This window comes from Aegilops tauschii, chromosome 4 (assembly GCF_002575655.3).
Source record: "Aegilops tauschii subsp. strangulata cultivar AL8/78 chromosome 4, Aet v6.0, whole genome shotgun sequence".
NCBI classification, from domain to species: domain Eukaryota; kingdom Viridiplantae; phylum Streptophyta; class Magnoliopsida; order Poales; family Poaceae; genus Aegilops; species Aegilops tauschii.
This window is the reverse complement of record NC_053038.3, coordinates 393,486,397-393,494,235: the sequence shown is the minus strand read 5'-3', so window position 1 is coordinate 393,494,235 and position 7,839 is coordinate 393,486,397. Positions and strand designations below refer to the sequence as shown.

General features: G+C 47.9%; 1 long non-coding RNA gene across 1 annotated transcript; it reads right to left on the bottom strand.

Annotated features, from left to right (window-relative positions):
- Positions 1-4,340: 4,340 nt before the first annotated feature.
- LOC109755116 (uncharacterized) lies at positions 4,341-7,259 on the bottom strand. Its single transcript, XR_002230857.4, has 3 exons — positions 7,200-7,259; positions 5,074-5,405; positions 4,341-4,981 (listed from the first exon to the last, which is right to left on the bottom strand). It is a non-coding gene; the product is annotated as an uncharacterized lncRNA (long non-coding RNA).
- Between the last annotated feature and the right edge of the window lie 580 nt (positions 7,260-7,839).

Sequence of the window (7,839 nt, the reverse complement as noted above, 5' to 3'; positions counted from 1 at the left end):
AGCCTTGACAGGACATGCGTTCGCAAATTTTCATAATAAGGAAGATATACACAAAAGGGCATCACAGATCCTTACACACCCCCATGGGGTACTTCATGATTTTCCGCAGGACACAGAAACGAGAACTAAGAGGAATCCTATCTACACCCCCCCCGTGGCGGACGTCGTCATCAACAGTGGGCCACGCGAGGCCGGCGCCAACCTCATCCAGATCAGCGGCGGCGGCGGCTGGACGCCGCAGCCCTGCTCCGAGCCCGGCGAGAGCTCGGGGACACGTAGCTGTCGTCGCTCGTCTCCGGAGTCTCGTAAGGCTCAGGAAAGCTACTGGACTCCCAGGGGCTGCTGCTGTTGGAGTAGCCGTGAGTGGAGCGCACGTCAGCCTGGCGCTCCCCTCCAGGGCAACACTCCAGGCGGCGGCCCTCCGCATCGAAGACCTTGAAGAAGAGCGTAGCTGCACCGTCGTACTCGAAGTGGATTGCGAGGGCACCCCTCGCACGGCAAACCCGCACGACCTCGCCCCAGCCGCGGGTCATGAAGATCTTGCCGGCGGGGACCGCTTCGATCTCTGCTCCGGTCGCCGGAGCGTTGCAGTCAGCGTGCTGGAGCCAGAGCTCGAGAGGCCCCCTCGGTGGCACCACATCAGAGAAGAACCACGGGAAGCGGATCCAAGAGCTTGGAGGCATCGATGCCCATAACACAAGCTCGCGTGGGGAGTCCGCAGCATGGACTCCCGGAGCAACCGCACGCGTCGCCGTCGCACAGCGACCACGGGCTCGGCGCGGGTGGCGCCGCTCGTCGCTCCGCCCTCTTGAGCCCTCGGCTCGGGCGTACAAGGGTAGCGGATACCCTGGAGGAGGCCGCTCGCACCAAGGCCTCGTCACTAGGGCTGCAAGAAAAGCTCGAGGCTCGTGAGCCGCTCGAGATCGACTCATTTTTTGACTCGACTCGAGATCAACTCGAAAAGAAACGAACTGAGTTTGAACACTTTATGTAGCTCGACCAAGAAATGAGCCGATCTTGAGCCAATGTTGGCTCGCTCGATTTTAGCTCGATAGCTCAATAGAATATCATTATGTTAAATAATCATGCCTTGTATTAAATGGAAATACGATAATTTATTACCATCTATGTTGTCCATAATTTTTCTCCATTTTATTTACCAATGAACATGCAAACTTAACTAAGTGCAGAGAAGATTTAGGCCTCGTTATGGCACGTGGTCGACTATGTGTTAAATAACCTATATTTTTGGCAAAGTTTCCAGCATATTCACCTTAATTTTTTAGTTTTTCATCCATAGATTCATATTTTTTTACCATCTCATTTAGCTCGAAACTAGCTCGAGATCGTTACAAGCTGAGCACGATTCATGTTCTACAGCTCGATCATGAGCTTCACTCAGTTTGAGCTTGCTCGAATTTTCATATGAGTTGAGCTGAGCCAACTCCAACTCGCTCGAGCTCGACTCGTTTGCAGCCCTACTCATCACCGCCTGCATCGCCACTTCGCCGCGGCGATGGACCGGCCTCTTCTTCGGCGGGAGTGGCCCTGGATCGTCGCGGGCGGCCTTTCCTTTCTCGTCCGCGGAAAACCTTCGGATGGGCGCCATTGTTGCAAGCGGAGAAGCAAGGAGGAAGAAGCAAGTGAACCGGGAAGATATGGGCGATGGGGGCTCCGCCCCCCCTCCCCATTTATAGCGGAAGAAGGCTAACCGACGCCTCCCACGATCACAGGTAATGATGGTTTTCCTTGCATGTCGAAGGGACTTGTCAAGTCGAGCAGTTGCCGAGGCCGCGCGGGGAAGCGGAGACGCCCACGACCAATAAACTGCCGCGCGTCGACCGAGGCCGCCGGCTTTTGGGGCCCGCGGCGCTCCGTACTTGACCTTTGGCTTCGCCTCGAAGCCAAGCCCGAACGCAGCTTGGGCCCGGGGGCTACTGTCGGTGTTTTGGGAACGGGGGTCCCCAGACATGCCTGCCTGCGGCCCACGGTGTGGCTGTGCTAGCAGGCCTGTACGGCCCATCTTCATCAACAAGGCATCCAAGACCCTCGCGAGGCGTACGACGCAAGACCTCCTCAGGAGCGGCCCCTCCAGGCGGGCTCACGAGGAGCGGAGATAACAAGGCGGGGCAAACCTCGCGAGGCTCAAGTGACGTGAGCCATGACGATCGACGCCAGGCGGGCGCCAGCGCGCGCAGCGTCCTTGTTTCCTCTTTGGTGCTAAGGAGGCAAGCACAGGCGAGGAGTACTGAGGCATCAGGAAAAGGTTGCCATATCGGTGCAACAAGACCAAGACCAGAAGGACGGAAAGACGGAGGTCATCGTGGATCCCAAGACACCGTCACCACCAGGGCCTTTTGAAGGTGAAGACCACTTTTGTCAGGATAGCTTGTACTAGCTGTCCCCTTTCAAATTGCCCGCCGTTGTTGGCTCCCTTCCCGCTCAATATTTGGGGAGAGGACCAGGGCCTATATAAGTAGAACAAGCCACCACAGTAGAGGGAGGGAGTTGAACTCATTGGATAGCTCATCAAGTCCTCATCCACAAGTTCGCAGAGCACAAGAGCACCTCAACCTCAGGAGGCTGTTCTTCCCCTTGTACTGTTCATCATCAGCCCAAGAGGCAATCCACCACCACCACACTGGAGTAGGGTATTACACCACAACGGTGGCCTGAACCAGTATAAATCTCATGTCTTTCTGTGTTGCGAGTTCGTCCGCGAGATCCTAGCGAGCTAGGGCGTAGATCGGTAGGAGGGAAAGAACTTCGCGCGCACCCCAGAGTTCGAACCTTAAGGGTTTTGCCGGAACCCGAGATCCGACATCCCTCGAGACTTGAAGCGGTGCAGCTAACCGATTTAAGGATCGATATGACTCACAGATTCTCGAAGAGAAAAATACAACGCTATCCCAGGAGCTACAGGTAAACCGGATGCAGCTGAATGTTGTCACCGCCGAACTGGCAGAGATGAAAAAGGACGCACTGAGCGCTTCTGGGAAGAAAAACCACGAGGAGGAGAAAGACAAACAATCCGAAGAAATAGAGAGCTTAAAGGCTCAGTTATTAGCCGTGCAGAAAGAAAATGAGAAGTTGAAGGGCGGCATGTTCGGTATGTTTTCCTTGATTTTTATTAAAATCACCCTGAGGGCTCATATTTAGTCCATAATTTGGAATGTCTTGACTCTATTGCGACAGGCCTGTTGACTGGTCGACCGGAGGAAGAAGTATCCAGATTTCAAGGCGACGTGCTAAAGGAACTGTCCATGGTACATGCTCGAGCCTGGAAAGCCATGAGTAGTATGGTCAAGGCATTATGGCCAGCCGATACCCCTCCAGAGAGTATGGAGGGCCTGACAAACCTATTCAGAGGTGCCCGACGCCGGTTTGAGCTATGGAAGACATCCGCCTGCCGTGAAGGCGCATGAGAAGCCTGGGCCATAGTGAAAACGTGCTTCACCAAGCTAGACCTGAATCATCTGGCCCGAGTGGGACCACATGGACCAGACGGAAAAGAAATTCCAATGAATTTGGTGTATGAGCAAGTAATGGTCGCTGCGAAGTATTCGCATGAAGACTGTAGTTTAGACAGTATTATAGATGGAATAGATAAGGAATAGGTAGTTGATTTAATGTATAACGTACTTGAAGATCAACCTGTACCTCTATCCGAACATACGGAAAATTTGTCATCGCAGGCTTTCGGCTTTATCCTCCGAACCAATATGGTGGAGTGTTTCTGGACACCATTCAGAACGGAAGGAAGCATTCAGTATGTCCGGAAACCAGGCAACCCAGTCATAACGCTCGAACTGACAATTTTTTTAGTTTGGGGTGTATGTTATATTACATATGTAAGAAACATTTCCAGGGAGAATAGTTTCGTTAAGGGTTCCTTTCCTTGGGGTGGCACGCTGTAATTGTGCGTGCCAGACTTTGATCCGTATGACGAAGAAACCGCCCCGAAGTGTTAGGCTTCGTTTGGATGTCTCCATTGGAGAGCTCTGTATTGAATTGGCCTGAATTCCAAATCGGTGAGGAAACTAAAATGGAACGAATACGAATTCACCTGTTTGGTTATCCAGTGAATTGTCCCTTGAAATGCCTCTGAGATTTCACAGAATCTTGTTTGGATGACAAACTTTGGAATTGCATAGCTACATTACCAGGTTATACCTTGTTCTACATCACTCAAAAATGAAATCTGACTATGAATGAATATATAGCAATAAAATAATTAAATATTCTAGAAATGCATCAGGAAACACAAATGGTGATACAATGACAACAATATTTTTTTACGATAACATAACACAAAATTAGAAACAATAACAAATAACACGTACTCTTAAATATGGTCTCGTACATGACATAAATCACAACAATTTAGAAGATAGGTCCAAGTGCTTGACATAAATAGTGCATGGCAGTACATACATAGTTTCAAGTTCAACAAGGCAGTACATACATAGTTCCAAGTTCAACATGACATAAAATAGATGGTTCAAAGTCCAACAGCACATAAAAGCATTGATTTTCAAGGCAACATTAGCAGCCATGTCTTCCTCATGGTAATGGGCAGGTCCTTCAGAGCTTGAAATAGGCGATCATTGAGTACCAACTTCCCGTAACATCGAAGCATATCCTACTCATCTAAATCAGGTATCAACCTAAGTGCATCAAGTATTTCAGCGGGTGTGGTAACCTTTGGTAGAGGAATGGGCTCAGTTGTCTTGAAAGCATCAACTAAGTCCTTCTTCATATCTCCAAGCATGCAAAGAATAGTATCACCTGTTCGCTGCCTCTTTGGCGCTACTTCTGGAGAGACCTCAATTGGTTCTTCTAATGGCTCTGCAGCAATCTCAGCACCTGTCTTCGCACCCTCGCCATTAGAATGATCTTTTGAATATACGATACATATGGACTCCCAGTTCTTGATTACTTTGGTCTTGTAAGACTTTATCTTCTTGCTTGCCTTGTTAGCCTGCACAATAAACACAAACTTGTAAAACTACTGCCTTGTTATTCTACATATGCAAACTACATACAGAATGTGTATTCATGATGCATGGTTACCTCCACATATTTAGCCCAAACATCATCACTATCCATTGATAGCCTATTATTGGTCCAATCCCAGCCGAAACCACTTTGAGAAAGGATTTTGCTAATGACCTCATAGTGATGATCCAAAGTCCTCATCCTTCCACTTATGTTATCCTTTGTGATATCCTTATTGCACTTGTCCTTCACATTCCTTATGGCATGCGTGTACACATGTGGTTTCCATCCATTTTGGGCATGGTCACCCTTGTTGCTCAACTAAGACTTCAAGCAATGCATCATCCATCTCATCATCCCATGTGCAGTAATTCCTCCTCCTTGTACTTACTTCTTCGGCCATGGTTCTACAAAGAAATAAAAATTGTACATAATAGAAAAAACAAATACAATATTAAGTTTGAGAAACAACATGAAAGATAATGTCATTCATTAGTTGCATAAAGACGATGCATATACAAAATGCCACATGCATCATCACATTAGCCAGTAGCTAGCTATACAAAAGAAGACCACTGCAACTAGCTATACAAAAGAAGACCACCACCGCAGCTAGCTATACAAAAGAAGACCACCACCGCAGCTAGCTACACAAAAGAAGACCACCGCCACAGCTACATATCATACTCTCATCATATTCCATCTCTTGTTCTCCTTGCGCCACAAGGTACTCAGCAAACATACCATCAGCTAGTTGTTGCCTAAAGTTGGACCATTCAGTAGTGACTTGCACACTTCTAATGAAGTTGTCATCATCTGGATCATCATTTGGCGCATTTGCTAATTCACTATCCACTTCAGGCAATAACAAATCATCCATGACATGCTGCCTATCCCTTGCAAAGTTGTGCAACACACAACAAGCACTAATAATTCGAATCTGCAATGATATTTTAGTTCATAGTAAGCAATTGTCATCTCACATACTAATTTTATTTAACAACATATTTACTTTTTGTACCTGATCCTTTATGTCAAAGAAGGTTTGGGAACGCAAGATAGCCCATTTTTTCTTGAACAAGCCAAATGTTCGCTCCACTACATTCCTAGCACGAGAATGGCGCAAGTTATATAACTCTTTAGCTGTTTGAGGCTGTTGTGCACTTGCAGCCCATTCTTTTAGATGATACCGAGTGGACCTGAATAGAGCTAAAAATCCTTCTCCATTGGTATAACTAGCATCAACTAAATAATATTTCCCTATATCACTAAGTTAGTTAGCTAACAATCAAATCAAAGAAACTACATGCCAAGAGTAAGAGTCATACCCTTAGGCATAACAAAAGCATCTTGGCGGTTTGTCCTCATTGCATCACGCAAAACTCTCGAGTCTGAAACCGAACCCTCCCAGCTAGGTAACACATAAAGAAACTTCATGTTTCAATCAACAACACCTAGCATGTTAGTGGTAATGGCTTGCTTTCTGTTCTTATACCTTCCTTGGTCAGCCACATCAACAAGCACGTCAATATGACAACCATCTAGTGCTCCAAGTGCATTACCAAACCACTTCCATTTGTAATCATCAGAAGCTTGAGCGGTAGCGGAAGGTAGCTTAATGAACTCCCCATATAGAGAGAGTAGGGTTGTTGGGATAGCAGAGAAGTGTGTACTAATGGTCCATAAAGAACGCTTGTAGGTGCCATGCAACATCCTCATCTTGATACTATGGCCAACTACAAGTAAGAACATTGCAACTTTCTCTTCCATGGTCACATATACACTATCACGGAGGCCACATATCTCCCGTAACATGGTGCAAAGGTCATGAAAGTTTCGTTTTGTTAGACGCAATTGATCATAGCATGCCACTTTAGATCCATCATATATGGTTTTAAGCAAATATTTCCTAAGCCTATGCTTGTCCTCATCATCATTAAAACTTCCCAGGTCCCTTGGTCCCCTATCCCTTTGTGTAGTAACAAATGCTAATGCAAGAGCACATGTTTCAACAAAAATTTAGTTAAAACAATTCTTTTCCTCTTCCGTCTTTTATTTTCTTCATTTATCCACTCAATCAACTCCAATTGATCCGACATTGTGCTGTACAAATTACAATTCAATTATCTAGTGGTAAGGCAATCAAAGAGACATCACATACACAAATGCATAGAAGAAACATAGGGGATTCATCCATATACCTTCAACAGGCCTGCAGATCGATGAACACTTCACAAATCTGCAGTGTTGAACAAAAAAAAGTCTTGGTGCAGCTGATTAGGGAACAAAAAAATCTGCAGTGTTGGTTCAGACTACAGAGAACAAAAAAATTGTGGGTTCAGGGGTTCAGAGAGATTTAGAACAGAGGGCAGCTATAGTGGGGGGGGAGGGGGTGGTGCTGCTGCTCTCGTCGTTGTGCATGCAGGTGCCCGAGACGCAGCAGACGGGGACTAGGGACGGAGACGTGAGCATGGGAGGAGGTGACGCGACCTGGGAGGACGAGTCGCAGCGACCTGGGACTGCGGAGGGAGCCGCGAGCTAGGAACCGACCGGAGACGGGGGAGAGATCCGCGACCGATGAGAAAGTCGACCGAAGACGGGTACGAGGCCGCGACCTAGGACAAGGACCTAACCGGATATGGGAACGGAGCCGCGACCTAGGAGGAGGAAGGAGGAGGGTGGCGCGACCTAGGAGATGCGGCGGACGAGGATGGACCAGGGGAGATGCGGCGGCGTCGGAGGTTGCTACAGTAGGACGGGGCCGGGGAGGGCACGCACCTGAGCACCGCCGCCAGCCCTGTCGACGTCGCCGCCCTCTTGTTCCTTCTCTCCTTATCTGTT